The sequence below is a fragment of the Larus michahellis genome, chromosome 3, assembly GCF_964199755.1.
Source record: "Larus michahellis chromosome 3, bLarMic1.1, whole genome shotgun sequence".
NCBI lineage: Eukaryota > Metazoa > Chordata > Aves > Charadriiformes > Laridae > Larus > Larus michahellis.
In genome coordinates this window covers 91,487,144-91,509,168 of record NC_133898.1, presented here as the reverse complement: position 1 = coordinate 91,509,168, position 22,025 = coordinate 91,487,144, and the positions used below count along the sequence as shown (strand labels likewise).

The window sequence follows — 22,025 nt, the reverse complement described above, 5'->3', positions numbered from 1 at the left end:
GTTGATACAATGCCTTAAACCGGCATTCAGCAATTTCAAGACGGAAACTCCCACCACACTAAGGACTCCATGGAGCCTCCCTTAATTAAATATTTATTCCCTAGCCTATTTTGGGACAGCCAGTCAGAATTAGAAGCCCAAATGATGGCATCTCAGACATGAGGTTTTCAGAGGTGGCGTGCATCAGAAGAGTATCTCTGATCTGGGCCACAACTGTGTCCTGGGCAAGGACAAACACCAACCCGTCCACTATTTTCCTTTCAAGAGGAAGGACATTGTTCCTCAGCGGGACCATTCGCTGTTCCTGACTGCATAGTTAACAGGAACCATCCTACTTGCCCAACAGAAATCACTTCCCAAAAATATAGGTGAGCTTCCTCTTGGAAGCTGATTGACTACATTACTGATAGATTGCAAGATGGGATTGGAAAAAAGTGGTCGAGAGCTGCATCCCCATTTCAGCAATAGCGCATTATCAAATCAGACTGGATGTAATACAAGACCATTGCCTAAGAATGTGGGATTACATGAAGATGACAGTTGTCTTCCTCTCCCTGCTGAGAAATGCTTCCCACTGCCATCATCGTCTGGGCTATTCACTAAGAAAAACTTTGGTGGGGTAAACTTATTCCTTTTTCTAAGAATGATGCCAGTTAAGGTTTAGGAAACCTCCTGTTTTCCGGTCTCCTTCATTCCCTTATGTTCTGAAAGAAATTAAAAATATATTTTAAAAAGTGAAATATCTAACCCATCTCAAATTATCTCGCCTGGCAGAATAATGGAGCCATTTTGAGATGAATCATAACAGTGTGTTTATGTGCAGCCACATTTTATGTTAATTTAGAGCAAAATGTGAAAAAAACAAAAAAAAGCTGAAAAAGAGGAGAAACCATTTACATTGAATGTAGTTAGCTCTAGTCCTGCGAACATGCCCGCACTATCTCTGCTGACTACCAGTGGCCAAGGCTTTTCCGTGTATCTCCACAGTGTGCCTGATCATCAGACTGGTCCATCATTCCACCTGTTGAGTCATTCTTTCATTTACTTGAAGAATACCTATGTTCTGTGAAGATTTCACTCAACACATTAGTCTCATCGCTCGTAATCCTGAAGGAAAATGAAGTTCCTGGGTAAGCTGCTACTTTACATAAGAGGTATTAACAATGAGAATTTAGATTTTAAGGTAATTAAGTTAGTATTTCTGAAAGCACGTCTACAATGGACAAGCTTAACATTTACAAACAGATCTACCTTCCCCATATTCAAGTTCTTTGAAAAGAAAAAAGAAGGAAAGCTTCTAGATAAATGGAGACTTGACTGAAAGAAGCCCCATGTTTCCATAGGCATATTTTTTTCAAAGCAACTGAAATTATTTTAGCTCGGTAAATAATCCCCTTTAAAGAAGTGATGTTTGTAAGCAAAAATCTTAACACATTCTATTTCCAATCTTTTCTCTCTTTAAATGCCTTTTTGTTGCACTTTCCCCTCTATTACCACATATTTATGGAAGGAAAATCTTCAATTCACCTATCTCTATTGCTTATTCCATGTCCCTGTCATCAGCCTATTTCTAAGATCCCAGAAGAAATGATTGTACTAGTAGACGCAGAAAATGTTAACTTCCATGAGAGAACAACTGAGCAAAAGCAGCAGTTGAAATCTCATGAAATTAAAAAGATCTTTATTTCTAAATACAGAATTAAAAAAAGGAACCATAACACACAGGCAGAATAGATTCTAAATGTAATGGCTTTCTATTTTCTAAGAAGAATCTGCCTTTTCTTTTTATAGCAGGCACGTGCAATGAAGGCATTCCTTTTTGATACGCTCAAGTACACAAACTGTTTGTTTCCTTTTTTTAAACACAAGTTCCAATGCCTGGAGGGGAGAAGAGTTTAAAGCTGCTATGCAAGGCCTGGAAAGTAATTCTTCCTCTGTCCGATATCGTAACTAACTTTTCTCCATGAGGATCCATTCTGACAACCAATGCAAACAAACTAGTGAAAGCAGCACATCCCAAAACAAATGATCAGCTGCGTGTTTATGAGGGATAAACCTTTTGGTTGCTTCCCAGTCTCCTACTGCAGGAGAACTGGAGCCCACACCTTCTCTAGCCAGCCATCCTGCAAAAATTAAACCACATTTTTCTAAGAACTGTCCAAAAAATATGACATTTGCGAGCTCCTTGTCCTGAGGCTATTGGGATACATTCAGCCACAAATGACAGTTTAGGAAATAAAATCTCTCTAGCAAAACAGCACATCTCAAATCCTGATTTCTGTTTTACTCCCAAATGCCGTGGCTGTCCACAACTGCGAAGTACTATAGATTTCATTTCTAAACTTCTCAAGCAATGTGGAATGTCCTAGACGACAGAGAGAATTAACCTGCCCCCTGGTACTATGATTCCATAGCCGTAAGGGCATCATCTGAAGACCAGAGAGAACTAATGATAACAGTCAGAGAACAAAAAGAACAATTACATGGGAATTTGAGGCAATGAAGAGGGGTCAAAACTTCCTGAAGGAACAGATGGAGACAGAAAAAATAAAGAGGCAGCAGTAACAAAATACCAGCTTCAGAAGATATAAAGATAAGTCAAACTCAAAATGAGATCTTTTTGAAGACTGAAGACTTAAAGGTGACAAGAAAACTCCAAGGACCTTCATGTCAAACCAAGGCAATTGAGAGGAAATGAGGTGTGAGAAACAGGGCTCACATTCATTTTGAGAATACACCTGAAGCAAAGCTTCAAAGTGCATGACTTTAGCGTATGCCCAGCTTCCCAGAGGAACGTGCATATAGGCAACAAGGACTGTCCTGGGAAAGCACTCTTACATGTGATTACAGATGATGAATATAAGAAATTCTACTGATTTGATTAAGAACATCCTAGAGAGTCAGCAGCCGTGTAGTTATTAGAGACCCCAACACTTTAATATAAGAAATTCTAATAATTTGATTGAGAACATCCTAGAGAGACAGCAGCCCTGTAGTTATTAGAGACCCCAACACTTAAAGGGCACAATGAAGCACCTAATACACATCCCAAGTTGTTCCTTCAGTGCTTCTTCCTAATTCTCCATCAGCTTGTTCAGATGGTTTTAAAGAACTTTTTTCCCCATTAACATAAAGTATCTCATGTTTTCCACCATAAAATTTCTCAAAGAACTATAAAAATCTAAGAGATGGTTGTTAAATGCCTGTTTATATCATTAGCGTACACAGGACCACAAATAGTACTACTGTCAACTGGCAAAAGTTTATCAGTTAAATAATCTGCTTCACATTTTTGTTCAAGCCAAGACAGATTTTGTAGTGTGGCTTAATATCCTTTTTTAATATGATTCAAGAGATTATTTTATCAAAAACATAGATTTGTCAAAAGTAAAACAAGAGCACTGGTAAGCAATTCTGTTGCTAAATTAAACATACCGACTGTGTTTCCTCTTCAGTAGTATATTACCCAACAAACGGTTATCAGCTTGAGTAAACACAATGCAGTTGATATGTTTATTTAACATTAAAGAAGCCTTATAAGCGTAACTACGCCGCTTCTTGTGTACATAGGAAATGGAAATGCTCCAATTTTGAGATCTCATTCCTGGAAAGGAACATTAAGAAATATAGAAATCTTAACATTTTTCTTCACATCAAATTAAACCACAATGCTACCACTGAGCACTGGAAAATAATGGACAAAGCCAAAAAGAAAAATTGTTTCAAAATCACAAGAGTGAGACTTTTTTAAACTGGATTTTTTTTGGTGTGTTTTTGACTTCCAGTGTCTAGCACTCACAGTTCATGATTTATTCTTTCTTTTTAACATACAATATTTTCTCAAAGAATCTCTCATTCTTACATGTAGTCATTTCAAATATGGATACTGTTTTCTGATACACAGAATGAGTTGGGAGTCCTGGGGTTTGCCTGACAACTGACTGATGGAAACATCAGAAATAAAAAGCCTTCCTCTTATCAGTGATATTACAAGTTTAATGACTTTCAGTGCCAGCTGGAAATAGATTTCTTAATGTATCCTGGAAGGTCTCCTGTACACCTGACCTTGCAACGCCATCTGAACTATCTGTAAGAAACTGATGCTTTTCTGAGCTTTGTTTGGGACTCTCAGAGGAACACGGGTATCTACAATAAAGCAGATAACTGGTAACTGCTAAGACCATGATGTGGAAATGTATCTGTGTTTGAACAAATGCTTTCTGGATGATGCACCCTCTTCAAGATATTTCTTTTTCTATACTTCTTGTTTCACTCAATGGGAAAACCTGCTCAGCCACAGCAAACCAACAAACTCTTTGAAAACTTTTGGGCATTATAACTCAGGCATCTACAGCAATCAAAGAACAGTTGACCTTCCTGCTACACTTTGCAGGACTAGACTCTCCCCCTAACTCCTGAAGGAACTTTAAAACTTTTCAAAAACCTATTTTCTTTTAATCATTGCCAAGAATGGGAAGCAGAGATCTGAGGGTCCATACACATCTCGAACAGCTAAATGAAACAGAGTAATAAATGATTGTCCTCCTAGGTCGATATCCCTTGCCCAGGCACTCTAATCATCACAGGTCTATGGATTAAAGAAAAAAGGTGTCTTCTGTAAAAACCGAGAAACGGAAGAATTCTGTGCTGAGGACTCATGAACATGGCATAACTCCACTGCGATGAGTTCTTAAATAGAGTTGTATTAAAAAGGCAGCTCAAATAATTCTGTGCTGATGAAAGAGGAAGAAACCCTATGGGATGGGGGAACTGCAGTGAACACCCAGGCAGTAAGAGAGCAGTAACAGAGCTCTCAAAGCCAGCGCCAGCGTGAACTTACTGTAGAGAGGATGCACATTTGGTGCAAACAGAGCTTCACCTGCTCTACAGCTCATGAATTCGTAGGAAGGGGTAAGAACAAGGAGCTACCATGGATTTGGCACACCAAAATTAACTGTGCCACCAATAATCCTTGGAGTCAGTACTGAAAATTGAGGGTGTTTGTCAAAGTACCAAAGAATCATAGAATCATAGAATTGTTAGGGTTGGAAGGGATCTTAAAGATCATCTAGTTCCAAACCCCCTGCCATGGGCCAGGACACCTCCCACTAGATCAGGTTGCTCAGAGCCCCATCCAGTCTGGCCTTAAAAACTTCCAGGGATGGGGCTTCCACCACCTCTCTGGGCAACCCGTGCCAGTGTCTCACCACCCTCATGGTGAAGAACTTTGTCTTAACGTCCAGTCTGAGTCATCCCATCTCTAGTTTTAATCCACTCCCTCTAGTCCTACCATTGCCCGACATCCTAAAAAGTCCCTCACCAGCTTTCTTGTAGGCCCTCTTAAATACTGGTATGCCACTATAAGGTCAGGCAGGTGCAAGCAAAGGAGTAAAATGCCATGGCAAAGCACAAAACTGTTCAACAGGTTACACAAAAACAAATAAGAAAAAAAAAATCCTTCCAGAGATGGACAAGCAATCTACTGGAGGTTTCTGAAAAAAAGCCCCCCCCACCAGGAAGGTAAGCAACTGTACAGGAGGGGAAGATGGAGCAAGGATATACAGTGCAAGTTGATAGAAAAGCTGTAATCACAAGGTAGAAATTATTCTGGGAGGAAACATTTCACCAAAGCCTGATGTATTTTGAGGACTGTATTTCTACTTCACATAAGCCAGCTTGTGAAAGCCAGTCTTAACCCTCATTTGTGTTTTATTAACTCAGATTGCTTTTGCAAAAGGGAGCCAGCCCCAAACTGAGAGCACTGCAAGCTAAGACACAAAGATCCGGAGACAAGTTATGCATGAATACTAAAGAATATACTTTGAAAACACCGCTTAGCTCATTCATAAATTATGAACTTCGTATGGCTTATTATTCTCAGTTTGCAAATATGGAAACAGAGAGAGAAGGTTTGTGGTCACACAACAGGGAAAGCATTTACCCCCCATTAGGTTCTCTAAACCTGATCTTAATTACCCCTCAGGTACTTACACTTATGCTACCAAGAAATCCTATGACACAGGGCAGCTGAGATCTCTTTAATAATTTATCAGTAGAAACCCAAACAAACCTTCTGGAGACAATGCAATGCTATCACTATTCTACAACCTTTGGCAATGCTATTTCTACACCTCAAAATAAATGAAATAAGACAACCTAGATGACTGTGTCAGAATAGCATGAAGAGTTTTTCTGACATTTTCTGCCTTTCACATGTTGGACTTCACCTCTAAAATGATGGTTCTCTTGACAAATGTTTGTGTTTATCACACAGACTTTACAGCGTACTTTCCCGTATGAGTGTTTTTCATCTTTTCTTTGTACCCAAGCTATTGCTACTGTAGGAGTCTAAATTAATCTCATTTTCTCTGTACTTCTTACACCCTACAAGGGGTTCTGTCACTTGCTGTCACTCCACCAGGGATGGGTTACAGGCAGACTCCCCAGGGCTGCGCTATCGGGAGCTTCCCAGCAGCCTTTCTGTCTCATCTGAGGAAAACTACTTTTAGGAGTCTGATAGTATCTGATCGCTATTCATGTGGGTCGTGGCTCTACAAACTCTTATCCTTGTAAGTTATATACCTCTGAGCAGCTTCCTAAGATCAATTAGCCCCCACTAGTGTTATCAGGATCAGGCCCTAAACCTAATTCTACTCCTTGCTTATCTGGCTTCTGAAATGTTCTTAGAAAACATGGTTTTATACTCTTTCAGAAAAATGCCAAATGATACCAGAATAAACCTAAAGAAATTTAAACTACAATCCAGAGTGGCAAGTAATTGCAAGCGAGTCTTTTAAACCCACTTTTACTCGTAACAGCACTCAGCTTTCAAATTACAGCCATTATGAATCATGTTCTTTTCTTCCATTTAGATCCCAAACAGCCAGTTTTACACGCTTAAAGTTTTCTCCCCATAAATCGAAATTCACCACTGAGAACAACTGTGTTAACACTTCAAGGAAATTTGTTTGCTTTGTTAAATTGAGCTTCAAAAGCATGAATTGAACATACACTTGTGATCGCAAGTAATGCCTCTTCTTATATCCATTCAAAATGTTTACTTTATTACAGCTTATTATAAATGTACTGTCTAAAATGCAGCAGCATGACTGTTCAATTTCCAGGCCATAATTTTATGATAATCGTATGTAATATATTCATATGTCTACTCCCCTGCCTAACAAAGCCCAAACTGGTTTGTTAGCAGCTCTGCTTTCCCTGAGGTTCAAATTTCTTTGCCTCAGAACATCGCTGAATAACAACATTAAGAAAGATATAATCAAAATTTTACTTCGTATTCTTCACTATAGTAGGCAAACAAAAGAACATATAACATTGGAAGCTGAATTTGGCATACTGACTTTATCAAATACCAGTATCTAAGTGATATGTAAATTATTAAACATGCTATGCAAGCATTATTAGAAAGGTGGGGGGTAGGGAGCAGGATTATAAATTTATAAATGTTTTCAACATCTAGAAATTCTATTAATACTTGAAAACGTTGAGACTGTACAGAGAGAATGTGCACATAAACTAAGACCAGAACTAAGCAAACTTGCTTTTAATCTCCTATATTTAACGTGTGTTTCAGTTTTTGCCTAGGACATATTTACAAAAAGGAGTGAACTTTTTTTTCTTCATGCATTTCAGAGGCAATTCCTAATTACTCATAAATTTGATACAGAGGCTTACAGGACTTGCAGGAAATAAAAATTCAGACAATCCCCATCCATTTCACTACACTGAATGGTTTGTCATGAACCAAGTCTCCTACAAACCAAAGGGTTAAGCCAGAGAGGAGATCTCCGTCTCGCTTGTTGTAGCTTTTATATAGTCTATGTAATAGTATTTTTAAGAGAGTGCCAGGTCTTGAAATCACGCAAGTCTCTTACAGCAGAACAACATCTTATTTTTTAAAGAATATTTTCAGGTTTTGTATTTGTATTATATAAGAAAGCAAGAACTTTGAATTTTCAAATGCAGGATGACAAAAAAAGTTAAACTACAACAATTTTTAAAACCTCGCCATTTTGAGGAAGCATTCTTACACCTGATGGCTGAGACTGGAGTTCACAACCCTCCTGACTCAACCTTCGTTTTTGTAGCTAATGACACAGGATGAGTTTCAGGTGACTGCCAGAACCACTTAAGTGAGGGAGCTGATAAATGCCTTGATGAAACACTGCAGTAATATAAAACATAAAGCCAAGAAGAGCCAAACAACAACCACAAAAATCTACTCAGCAGTGCTATAAAATCCAAACAATAAAGCAAAGATGTGTTGGGCAAAAAGCTGTAAAAGCCACATCAGGGATTTTTCATTGTACTTTTCATCCTTCTAAGATTTCAATTAGAAGGAAAACAATACTTTTTTTCCCATTACTGATAATACATCACAACAAAAAGATTAATGGCTGCTGACTTAACACAGACTTTCAAAAATTAGCTTTGATCAAAGCAACTGCTGTAGTGAAAGTCAACTGCCCTAACTCACTTCTCAACTGCCTTTATGGCATTGAACTCCCTCCCTTTCTTGAATAGTTTGCCTTAAACTTCAAAGCCTAACTGGCTTTGAGGCTTAAATCACGGAAAGCTTTTTTCCTCCCTCTTCAAAAGCAATTAAAGACATTCAGTATAATCTGACCTACAATCTAAAACCTAAGCATGCAGGTCTTCTTGATCATCGTGGGGTTACAGGATGGAAGGGGCTAGATAGGGAAGTTAATTGTGGCTCACACACTGCAAATGGTTTCATGGTGCCTGCCAGCTGATGAGGTCAGTCCTCTAAAAGAAAGGTAAGCAAGGGCTAATCTATCAATGGCACAAATTTGTTGGTAAATGAGTCTACGGAGGGGTTCTTACTGCTTTACTTTTCATTGCAAATCCCTCCTTCCTTTCCATTCCTTGTTATTAATGAATCTGCAGAGTTAAGAAGCCACATTTCCCAGGACACCACGGTAATGGATGTGGGGTGGGGCAATAGATTGCAGTAATCATGAGGCAGACGAACGGACAATATTCACGGACTTAGAAGAGTCACAGCTGGCTTCAGAGGATTTTCTGGATTTTGACAGATGTGGTCTGACAAACCTATGAGCTTCTTGGTCTGTTTGGGCAGCAATGTTTCTAGACAAATCAATACGGATTTATCTGAGTTTCTGTTTTACTGTCAACTAAACGGGATTACAACTTTGAGTGGTGAGTGCTGACAACAGCAGGTAATTAATGGTTTGATAGTTGGTCCTGAGAAAGCCCTGAAAGACAGGAAATCTGGGAAAGCCCGCTGTAAATAAGCACACTTTTCATGGCTTTGCTCATACACTTTATTATTGTATGGTACATCAATAACAAAATAAGCGAGTGACAATGTTTAGTCTTCATTCTTATTTCGCAAAATTACTTCACCCAGTTAATCTGCAAGAGCTAAGGCAAGCAAAGCCAAGAAAAGCCTCTTGAGTTTTTTAACCAGATGACCTCTCCAAAAAAACCCCTTGTCATAAAGTTGCGACTTGCAAAGACCTCTGCATGGGCCGATTCTTAAATTCTCCAGAATTCAGAGCCTAATTTGTGTGCTCTGCTCAAGTGCTATAGTTGTGTTTGAGCTGCCGTCCTCCCCTGCCTGAGGCCCAGGACTGAAATAGGATTAGTTCTCTGACAAATACAGCAGAAAACATTTGTTTTGCTTTTCACGCGATGTAACAGCATTACAAGTAACATCATAAACCCATTCTAGAGCCAGCCAGCCGCACTAACAATTCCAGCCAGGAAAAAATAAATTCTTAAAGCCGCTTCTCTAGAAGAATAGGAAGCGCTGGAAAAAGAAAAGAGAAAGAAAAACCAGGTAATGGCAATGGCAACTCTGTAACCTGTTGCCTGATAATCTCAAAGTGTATTTTTATACATTAAAACAACTTCATTAGTTTGCTTTAGAGAAAAGAGTTTTACCTACATAATTCTACAGCTGAAAAGCCCAAGGTAAAAGGGAGTTGATTTGTCAGGCGAGAGTGCACACAGTGGGGAAATCCATGAACTGAAACGGAAAGCCTTGGTTTGTAGTTTCCTGCTATAACTATTAGCACTAATTACAGATTTTTTTCCTTAAAGTTCTGAATGAAATATTAACAAGCTAGTAATTAAGTAATTCAGAGTCTGTTTGCTTTAGTGTTAGCTTCAGTATTTTAAGTCCAAAACCTCTGACTCACTGATCTATAAATGTCCTTCTAAATTATTCGGAGATGTCCTTTGTTTTCCTTCTATTGAAGTTAAGTTCCTCTGAAACCTCTTCCTATGCATTAATGGCATCCAAAGTGTAACAGGTGGAAAGAGAATGTAAAGATGTAGGAAAATACATTAATTGTATCTTGCGTTATTGTGTAAAAGAACAAAAACATTCTTGTCTCTAATTCTGCTTTTGCATATTCCTTTGCACTGCTTCTACTGTAGAACAGCCTCTTCCCTACATCCCACACAGGTTTCTTCCACAGGTTTTTCCAGAGGTTGTGCTGATGACACAAAACTGGGGGGAGTGGCTGACACACCAGAAGGCTGTGCTGCCATACAGCGAGACCTGGACAGGCTGGAGAGCTGGGCAGAGAGGAACCTGATGAAGTTCAGCAAGGGCAAGTGCAGGGTGCTGCACCTGGGGAGGAATAACCCCATGCACCAGTACAGGTTGGGGGCTGACCTGCTGCAGAGCAGCTCAGCTGAAAGAGACCTGGGAGTCCTGGGGGACAACAGGATGACCATGAGCCAGCAACGTGCCCTTGTGGCCAAGAAGGCCAATTCTGGGGTGCATCAAGGAGAGTGTGTCCAGCAGATCGAGGGAGGTCATCCTCCCTCTCTACTCTGCCCTGGTGAGACCGCACCTGGAGTACTGTGTCCAGTTCTGGGCTCCCCGGTTCAAGAAAGACAAGGAACAACTGGAGAGAGTCCAGAGGAGGGCTACGAAGATGATTAAGGGATGGAGCACCTCTCTTATGAGGAAAGGCTGAGAAACTTTGGTCTGTTTAGCCTGGAAAAGACTGAGAGGGGATCTCATCGATGCTTATAAATATCTAAAGGGCAGGTGTCAAGAGGATGGGGTCAGACTCCCTTCAGCAGTGCCCAGCGATGGGATAAGAGGCAACAGGAACAAACTGGAACACAGGAAATTCCATCTCAACATCAGGAAAAACTTCTTTGAGAGTGACAGACCAGTGCAACAGGCTGCTCAGAGAGGTTGTGGAGTCTCCTTCTCTGCAGATATTCAAAACCCACCTGGACATGATTTTGTCCAACCTGCTCTAGGTGAACCTGCTTTAGCAGGGGGGTTGGACTAGATGATCTCCGAAGGTCCTTTCAACTCCCACCATTCTGTGATTCTGTGTTTGTATAAAAGAAATGCTCCAACACTTAGTTAATCTGCTCCTGCAATGGTCAGCATTCAAGCATGGCTAACCATGACCCACTAATGAAATGAAGCAGAAGCTGGGTTGCACTTTTCTGTATTACTATTAAATTACAAATGGGTAGATTAACATATGACGCTAATCAGGCATTTTATTTCTTGTGTGGTGCAACATTAATACGTAGGCAATGGGCAGCTCCCCAAGGCAGCAAGGACCACGGTTGATGTTAACCACCTCTGGAAGACTGCCTGAGTCCTAGCAGACTGAGCAACTGGATGAAGGGGCTTTACAGCACTATTTTGCTATAGCCTCATTCCCTCCCACTTAGAGCACTGTCACGGTCTTGGCTGACCCAGTGAAAGAAAGCCCATGGATGTTTTCTGCAGAGCTTAAGTGAGAGAACTGCTGTCCAGCAGAACCCAGGTCTTTACTTCCCTTCTGTACCAACACTGACTTCCCTGCTTCATGCATGAAAAATAGATAAAAATCTCACATCAATGCCTGTACAGAATCCAGCACGGCATCTCGTGAATCCACCAACTGAGAACACACTCAAACATTTTTTATTACAACACATTAAGCTAAAATCAATAGATTCATTTACCGAAACGGATTTAATACTTCAGCTAATCAAGGGAAAGTAACATTTTTCTGAAAAGAAGTGACATTTCATTATAGCATTTGGTTGTAAAGTCACTGGCAGAAATTTTTCTGTATACCAATTAAACAGTAACTCACTGAAGTGAGCATAAAAAGCAATATTGCATATTTACAGTTTCCTCCCCAGTAAATGAAAACATCTACAGTTCTCAGCAATTCAAATAAAGTATCTGTACAATGGTTCTAACAATGCTGCCACATCTATGATCTTTCCTTTTCAAATCTTTCTATGCTATTTTTCCCAAAGATATAACATGCCATTTTCTCTACAATCAACATTTTTTTCCTTTGGAGAGAAGCAGAAGTGACATTTTGAAAACTTCAATTTGCTGAAATATAATAGCACCACTGAGCTTCTGTTGTTCTTCACTTTTATTCTCACTTTACACTAGAAAGATAAAACTGCAGTGGTTTTACTATTGTCAAACAAAAAGTAAATAAATAATGGTTTTGTTGACTATTACATAGCAAGATACCACATCACTATTATTCAACTGAGTTTTCGTACATATTTCTCTCTCAAATGTGAAATTTTACAAATGCTATAAGTCATTATGGAATACTGCCAAGCGGAGGTATACGTGACCCTTGCAATGAAAACTGTGAAAGCCAATTTTATGAAAAAATGGTTTCAGTAAGTATTTCACTGTACATCACAGAAATAGAGGAACTAATTAAGACTGCAAAAAGAAATAATCTTACCTTTACTGTCTACGTACAACTTCATTTTCCCCTAGGATTATTGCTTTCTAGGTATCAAAGGCATTCTTTGAATTGTACAGGTGCTATTTATCATTTCCTTGTGTAGGAGATAAGCATCCTTCTACTTCTACGACTATGAAATCTCATCTTTTTGCCTACGGGCCAGCCTTTCATGGCCACAATCTAATTTAATTCCACCTTCCTCCTTATTTGCTAACCTTCTGTAAAAGCCACCAACTTTCTCATCAGAGGTCTACCAGAGCGTAAGCTTGCAGGATTTACCTGGTTTTACAGATTATATTTGAGGGTAGAAATGGTGGAAAAAATGGATCTCTGGAAATCTATTAGCAGTAGCTGTAAGTGACATTTAAGCCACAATGCTTGTCTGTGGGGAATACTACACTGGAAATGCTCACTTTTAGTTAAAACGGCTATACAATAAGAATTTGGTTTTACTCCAGCCTTTAATCTCATAATAGGAAAAGTCCAGTGAGACAGGGAAGAGGAGTATTTGCACCATTACTTTAGGTACTTAAAATTTAGGAGCTCGTGTGGTATGTAATCCACTGAGAGAGACTGGCAGCTCTAGAAGGCAACTGAAAAGACCCAGCGAGGCAACTGTCAGGTGCTTTTCTTAGAGGTTCCCAGATTCACCCCTGGATTCAACTGTTTTCCACTGTCTATACAGGGAGCCTGTGGGGTATATGGTGGCTGAAATTAGTTCATGTGACTATCTTCCTTTATAGGTATTATAATTAGACAGGATATTACCCACAACCCCTTTTCCTTTGTAAGCTGATATCCTGAATAATTATCTCGTTTGATATTTCTTCTTCTACCTTCTGTGTTATTGTTTGAGGGCCTATTTTTTTCATTTATCTAAATTTAATCTGCATTTGCCTTTTACTATCCCTAAACCAGCACAGTACCTCTCAATATGATCATTTTTGCCGTCAACTGTTTTTCTCCAATCTTATCAGTATCTGACATTTAAAATATTTCTCATTCATGATGTTCACTATGCGTTTTATATATACTATAAAGAAAGGTCCCAGAAACAATTTCCTAGTCAAAGAATTTCCCTGTTACATTATCTCTTACCCTTTACAACTTCAACATCTTGATTTATTCATGAGTGATTTATTTTAAAGACATTACCATCTGCATTTCGCAAAGGTACTACAAGTTCAGCCTCATTTATCAAGTGCAACCTCATTTGTTCAGTTTAGACTCAAAATAACTCACCTCTAAAAAGCTTAACAAACTCAGATATACTCTGCCTATAAACTGTTTACAGTAACAATTTACTTTCTCTTCCCCCCTCACGCCTGATCTTGGCTGATGTTCTCATGATACTTTAAAACAATAAACAATTAAAAAAACGGTTAAAAAACAGACGTAGAAGACTTTTCCCAAGTACCTTCTACTGTCTTATTTGATTAGAATAAATTTCTAATAGGGTCTGATTTTTATAACTTTATTTAGAATCTATTTTTTGTATCTGTTCTTTCTCTTTGACTGTATTGATTCTACAGCCTTTATTTCGCTTGCCTACAGTACCAACAAAAGCTTCTAACGCAGGAAGGTCTAACACAGAAAGAAAAGATGAAGAGCTGGTTTAAAAAAGCAGTACAGATTAATAAAGCACAATTATGATAACAAATATGACATGAAAAGAATCATTTCGGAAGGAAACAATACAGACGCACAAATTTAGGATGCTGCTTTCCCCGAGAAAACTATTATCTACAACGAGTTTCCTAAATTGCCTAAAACTCTGAGAAGCTTGAGCACACTGCTATACTGTTTGAGTATTGTATTCTAGTCAAAAGAAAATGCAAATCCAATTGCATTTATGAAAACTGAGCGTGGGGATGTCTACATCACTGGAAAAAACAGTCCCTGCTGCAAGTCAGTCAAGCACAGGACCTGGCCCCATAAACAGCTGTTGTCATCAAGGTATCCTCAATTACTCAGAACAAATTACACTCTCTATGTGCAGAGGCACACCCAAACCAGGTTTTACAATGCAGTTACAACACGGCAACAGCTGCAGCAACAAATTACCATGTTCAAGAGCTTAAAATCATCATGGACAAATCATCCTCTTCCCTAAAATGATTTTGGTAAAACATAAGAAAGCAAAACAAAAGATGGTGCCAGCCCTGAATCACCCACGTATGGGAGCCAGAACACTCTCAAACACTAAAGCCTGGGAAAGAACAATGTGACAAAGAGGACGAGGACAATAGCAAAACACAACTTGCACGACAGCAAGATAAATCTGGCAGTTTTACAATGACCTGATCAGTTATTCCACTGTGACAAGTATGAGGGCTCAATGCAATGCAGATGAGAAATATCTGCAATATCTATGCTCATTTATTGCTAAACCAAACCTCTCATTTGCAGTATCTTTCTCAGCAATTTTTAGTTAGTGGTGAACAATAACTTTATGGTTCAGAGAAACATCGCTTAACCCTTTTGTTTTGCTGTCTCTTCAATATGGAAAAAAACCCTGTCTGTCTATTCATGTGTTATTTTAATGAGACGTAATCTGCATGTCCTAATGCTCACATTTATCATAGTATATTTTCATACCACTGGGCATAGGAAAGCCACTGGAAGCACAATCTGCTTATCACTTTGAAAATCCAGTTTTCTGTATGACCGTACTTCTCAGAATAGTATCTGTATGGGGTCAACAGCAAATATTTGAAATATTTCCAGGAAGGTAAGAAAGCAAACGAATTCAAGAAGAAGAAATGCTGAGACAAAAAAAAGAAAATAATGAAAACCTAGAGTCTGATGGCCCATATATCAGCTACTGCTGGTTTCAAATCTCGTTATTTATCAAATGAAAGGAAACAGGAAACTCCAAATCAACCATCCCTAATGTGATAAAAAATTGCTGGTTGGCTTAATCTCATAGGTATTATGACAAAAGTACTCCAACCAAAAGAACTGAAAAATAAAATATGAGTGGTCTTAGGGATTAATTTTGGAAGCTTTTCCTAAGAGTGACTGTACATCAGTGTCACCGCTGGAACAGGGGCCGCAGAGAAGACTGGAGGAGAAGGGAAGGTATCATCGTTAGACAGTATGACCATGCCTTCCCAGCATATATGAAGTTTTGTTTCTGCAGTACTCTGGTGTCCCGTGTTACACTCTTATGGATTCGTCTTCCTTTACTAATATCAATTATGCACAACAGTTACACCCCATTTCACACATCTGCAAAGTCTCCTCGGCATGTTTACATCCAACAGCTACCCTCTGGCGGCTCTGCTTCCAGCTTGTTACTCTTGAGCTCTCTACTAATCTAGCCAGTGCCGCCACTTCCGATTTCTTTTCTTCTTTACTTTCATTCTTTTAAATTTAATTATATGGCTCTGAATAACCTATAAACCTCTTAAGTTTTAGAGACATTCCCAAGGACACCGGCTTCTCTCAGTTTCAGTTCTGCCCACAGAACAAAGCCAAAGACTCTTTATTCTCAACATATACCACACACTCCCTTAAAAAATCCATACTGTCTTATTACATGAAAATAGCTCTAGAATGACTTCAAAGGAACAAAAAACCCCAAACCCTTTCTTTTTTTAAATAAACATTTTAGTGGAGAAAACACAGCATGTTCTTTGAAAGAGGACCATAGGATCTCTGGAAGGTAATGCAATGCTACTTCTTAATGGAAAAAAGATGCATCTTTTCATATTTTTGATATGATGAGAAAACCATCCACTTACAAAGGTAAAAATTTAACAAGAAAAAAATGAGATACTAAGAATGGAAGTATTGAAAGCCTTGTATAATGCACGTTATGGTCACAGCCATAAGAAAAGATAAAGAGGAAGAACTGGCTGGTATACTGTATGTTAATATTATGGCCTGAAATTAAGCTCTATTCAATCAGTAACAGCAGAGGCTCAGAAACATCCAACTGTACAATTTCCCAATAAACACAATAAATGATGCAGTTTTACATATCCTTAAGAACTGGTTATATTTCACAGTTGTGACTGCTTATACTCTACAATGTCACAGAACCTGAAGAATTCAGGTTAGAAGGGACATCCCACCATCACCCAACGCAACTTCCTGCTCTAGGCTGGGTTAACTTCAAGGATGAGTCAGGATGCTCAGGGTCTTTTCCAGTTAAACTTTGAGAATCCCCATGGACAGAGATTTTACAGTCTCTTTAGGCAACCTGCTACATCGCTGTAAAAATTTTTTCCTTACATCCAACTGGGATTTTTCCTCTTCTCCCTCCCTGACCATCTCTCAGAAGTGTCTGGCTCTCTTTTTTCTGCAATCTTACTTTAGGTGATGGAAGATTGCAATTAGTCACCCCTCTCCCCTTCTCTTCTAAACAAACCCAATTTCTTTAACATCTCCTCACAGGCCACATGCTCTACCCTTCGTCATGACCCCCACAGGAATTGCTCCAGTGGGGTGACTCCTCTTGCACGGGGGAAGTTCCAAACAGTGCATGGTTACTCCAGATGTGTCTCTCAAATGCTTGAGCAGAGAGAACAGTGACTTTCCTTGACCTGCTGGCTACGCTCCAGCTAACACAACCCAAGGTAGGCTTGGCCTTTACCTGTGCAAGGGCACATGGATGGCTCGTGTTCAACTCGTTGCCACCAGGACCTTCGGCTGCTTTTCCGCAGAGCCACTACGCAGCCAGTAACGCTCCAGCATGCTCTTTCCCTGATGCACAACCCTGCATTTGCTTCTCTTGGACTTCACGAGGTTCCTTTGTCAGCACTTGTTTTTCTAAGCTTTTTGAGAAATGAGGTATTATCATACTGATTTTCTATTGCTAGGATGGATTTGTATTCCAAAGCCCAGAAAATGGAAGACTTAAAAAACTGCAATCTGTTCATTTTTACAATACTCATTAAAAGCGTTTGAAGATTTTTTTTCTTAAACAGTTAATACAGAAGTAAATAGAAAACTAAAAAAACCCCACAATAAATTAAGATCTACAATCAATTAACTATTATTTTAACCTTTCCAGAAGGCTTAATTTACCCTATGCTTAGCAAGAACAAACTTGGATTGATTTTCAAAAACAACTACTAGGAGCTGAAATAACAAAAGCTGCCCAAAAAAAATAAAAAAATCATAGTCCAAAACGAAGCACCAATTATTCTATCTTATTGGCAGCAACAACAGAAAACCGCAGAGGTAATCTTCCTAATTCTGTGGACTTCTATGGAACACCACATGCTTTGCAAAGAACAAATTTTTTAACTGAATTCATAGGCATAATCATGACAAAAAGCAAAATGGGGACTATCTGATCCATCAGAACAGAGCGGATTTATAAATTATAGCTCATTAACATTTTGTTCTTAGGGGCAGCAATTGCGACAGCATACAAAATCACTGCTTCAGTTTTTGCAGTGCTCATACAGATTTTCTAGTTGTTATTCTTCTTCTGTTTACATCACCAGTACCGAGGCTAGATTATTTTTATTTTCTTTTAGTATTTTTCCCCCCTCAATGCACCTATAGAGAGTAAATATGCGCACTGTATGCTGGCATTTACTGTAATATAAACGCATGCATAAAATATATTACAATTCACTTCTGCTATTGGTGTCTAACATTCCCAGGCAGGACTGAGGGCTCTAATACTCCAGGGACTATACAAACACACAGGCAGTCAGGACCCCTTGCCCTTAAGAGTTAGCAATTGCCTTTGAGAAAAGCTGCAACAAAGAATGCCAAGATGTACAAAAATGAAAGGAAGTCAAGGGATAAAGAATTAAGCCACATGCTTTTTTTCTTTCCAAATTAATTCTCAAAGTAATGGTTCAAAAGTATCCTATTTTCAAAATGAGCTACATTTGCTATCTTTCACAAATGTGTAATTAGGAATGAGCAGTGGGTGATTTCTTGCTGGCATGTTACAACATTTTCTAACTTGCAGTTTGTTCAGTAAATTCTCTCTAGCACCTTCCTCATCTTCTATACAAGATATAAACTGTGTGGGTAGGGCAGTTTTTTTTACCTCTCAGAGTTTCTGCTACTGCTGTCACAAATTCAGAATTTTGGTTTTTGTAGAATCATAGAATAGTTCGGGTTGGAAGGGACCGTAAAGATCACCTAGTTCCAACCCCCTGCCATGGGCAGGGACACCTCCCACTAGACCAGGCTGCTCAAAGCCCCATCCAGACTGGCCTTGAACACCTCCAGGGATGGGGCATCCACACACTCCCTGGGCAACCTGTTCCAGTGCCTCACCACCCTCACAGTGAAGAATTTCTTCATAATATCCGATCTAAATCTACCTTCTTTCAGTTTGAAACCATTACCCCGTGTCCTATCACTACACTCCCTGATAAAGAGTCCCTCCCCATCCATCCTGTAGGCCCCCTTTAGGTACTGGAAGGCCGCTACAAGGTCTCCCCAGAGCCTTCTCTTCTCCAGGCTGAATAACCCCAACTCTCTCAGCCTGTCCTCACAGGAGAGGTGCTCCAGCCCTCTGATCATCTTTGTGGCCCTCTGCTGGACCCGTTCCAACAGGTCCATGTCCTTCTTGTGCTCGGGACTACAGAGCTGAAGGCTGTACTCCAGGTGGGGTCACACCAGAGCAGAGTAGAGATATACTTAGATTAGCAGAGATATATTTAGATTATTGTTTTGGACACAAAGTCAAAGAAAGTCACCTTGAACTTGGGACAGAAGACTGCAAGATGTATAGACACTCCAGGTTCAGTCAGGTTCACTTCAAGTCCTAGGCTGCCCTCCTGAAAACACTCTGCTGAGAATTAACTTTATTTTTAATGTAAAACCTTTATGCACACCTAAGGAAGGCAACCACAGCCTATGCCAGGTAAATTTTCATACCCAGACCATATGAGCACCCTGAAGATAAAAACTAAGATATAGAATTTGACTCGGTCCTTTATGTGAAGTTCAGAAGAAAGGAAAGATTGGAAAAGGAGGTCAGGTTCAGGCACCAGAAGACATTATATCTCAGCATCGTATGACTTCCCATGAGAAGACTGTACACCGTCATCTTGTAACAATAAACATTAGGAAGAAAGCTTAAATTCCCACTCCACTGAGAAATTTATTTTGCAAGATTACCTAGCAATCAGCTCCACTTTTTAAATGTTGGAGCTAAAACTGTTTCCGTGTATTGACTACTGCAAGACACACAAATATAGGTAGTTTCCACAAAAGACAAACAGAATAAGGAAGAGAAGAATTTCCTTATGCAACTTCTCAGCAGCCCAATACCAGCAATTCCAACGATGCCCAGTGCAGCTTCCATGTCTAGCAAAAGGATGTGAAAATCCTACTGTAACATCCCACAAAACTCTATAAAACATTAGAGCCACCCACCAGTTCTGTTTGGAGACTGTTAACAAGAATAAATATATAATGTTAGTGTTGATTACTTTATCTGAAAAATGCAGTTTAAACTTCAGAAGAGGTAGAATATTATACAGCTTCATCCTCAGTTTGTGTGTTTTAATTCAGAGTGACTGTGTTTAACGAAACATAAGGACTCGGATTATCTGAGTTTATCTTCTTCCTTCACAGTCATCAAAGCATATAATTACCACATCGCTTCTCAACACTGTAAAGGTGTTTGTTCTTAGTGGAAGTTGGATCCAGATCTGTAGCTCTCAAAAGTATTCTTCAGCTTTCAGAATAAAATTATTTCTGTCCAGCATAATCCATTTGTTCTCCCATCACTACTTTCCTAGTTTAAAATAATCTTCTCTGCTTCTTCTTCCCCTCACTGCCCATGTTAACTTCGCTAATACAAAGATGAAATAATCCTTCTCTGACACCATCTTGCTAAGCTAACCGAGAAAGTTACTCCTATTTTTCTTTAATTTGACAGGCCTCTGTTTATCCCAGTGCTGTCTCTTTCAGTTTGAAATCATCTGTCTTCAAGGTGAGCAACCAGAATCAAACACCTACAGATAAACCTGTATTTCCTTTTTCTCAGGCATGTCTTCCTCCAGAGATTCTAGGGCTGTATTTGTCTTTTTATTCAAGCTGAAGGCATGATATCCTTATGTTTTATTCTATGGTATTTTGTATCACATACAATACACTAACAGCACAAAATAATAAGAATGGGAGACAGGCAACAGAAACATAACTGAGATTATGATTTCACGATAAACTTGAAATCCTTTCCTGCTGCGGTAGTGAAAGCAAAAACCTCTGGAAATATGATGGAAAGTCCAATAAGCAAAGCATCAAATAATTAGGGCACCAGCATACTCTTACTGGCTGTCAAGAGGCACAGAGGGAAAGCTTTTACATGTAAAAGACTGTACAGACCACATAGTTGTTGTGGAGCTCTGTCAGGACAGCAGGTGAGTGTATGGGGAAAGTTGGACTAATTCTCCTCCCAAATTTGGAGCAGTCTGAAGAGCTGTACGTTAACAAGGTGCTCCATATCTGTCCTCCGTGACAAGACGGTGTCAGTCCACCCAGCTCTGCGACCACTAATTGGTAGTAGAAGTCACTGTCGCTCAGGGAGGAAAAGCATGCCAGCTTCAGTCAAGAAATCAGCACCTTATCCTAGCTTAAGCAATAAGTTCTTGAAAGCAGCACGTTCACCAATTCACGCCTTTGTCCTCTTCTTTCAGGAAAAGATTATTTGGTAAATTGTGGCCAATCACTTCAGTAATCATCTCCAGATGTTTGATACTGCCGAAGGTGTCACCAATGAGGCCTAGCCTGATTCTCAGACATCAGTTCAGCCTCTGTCTCTGGACAAAGGCAAAGCAGCTGTGTTGAAGATGTTTCAGCTCTCGGGAACATTACAGTAATTTCTCTGAGGTGCTGATAAGTTGCCTGTGGATCTTAAAGTAAAGGTGGATAGATTTGTATCTGGAGGGTTTACCGGTTTTGATGCGATATGATCAGAGAAATTATTCTGGGACGACTACTCATTGCAAGGGCCTTTCTCTGGCAGAACTTTACTATGCTTTATCATGTCCTAAATTAAAAGTGTATTTGCCAAGGGAAAATGAGGCAGTTGGACAAATAATAGCTTTGAAGCAAACTGCATTCTCGGAGTGTAGGCGGTAGGTTTAGCTTGTCTCAGCAATCAGCAATACTGTTCTAAAGTTTAATAAAATCACAGATAACGGCTACTGAGCTGCAGGTCAGAGTAGGGAGCTTGATTCCTCGCGAGTCCTTGACAGCAAGACTGCTGTAACTACAGCAGATAATTCCCCAGAAGCAAATTTAAAACTTTCAGAATCTTTCCACCGGCTTCCTACCATA

General features: G+C 39.5%; 1 protein-coding gene across 2 annotated transcripts in view; it reads right to left on the bottom strand.

Annotated features, from left to right (window-relative positions):
- RNGTT (RNA guanylyltransferase and 5'-phosphatase) overlaps positions 1-22,025 on the bottom strand; it is a 191,387-nt gene that overhangs the window by 8,543 nt on the left and 160,819 nt on the right. The gene's annotated exons all lie outside the window — the stretch shown is intronic.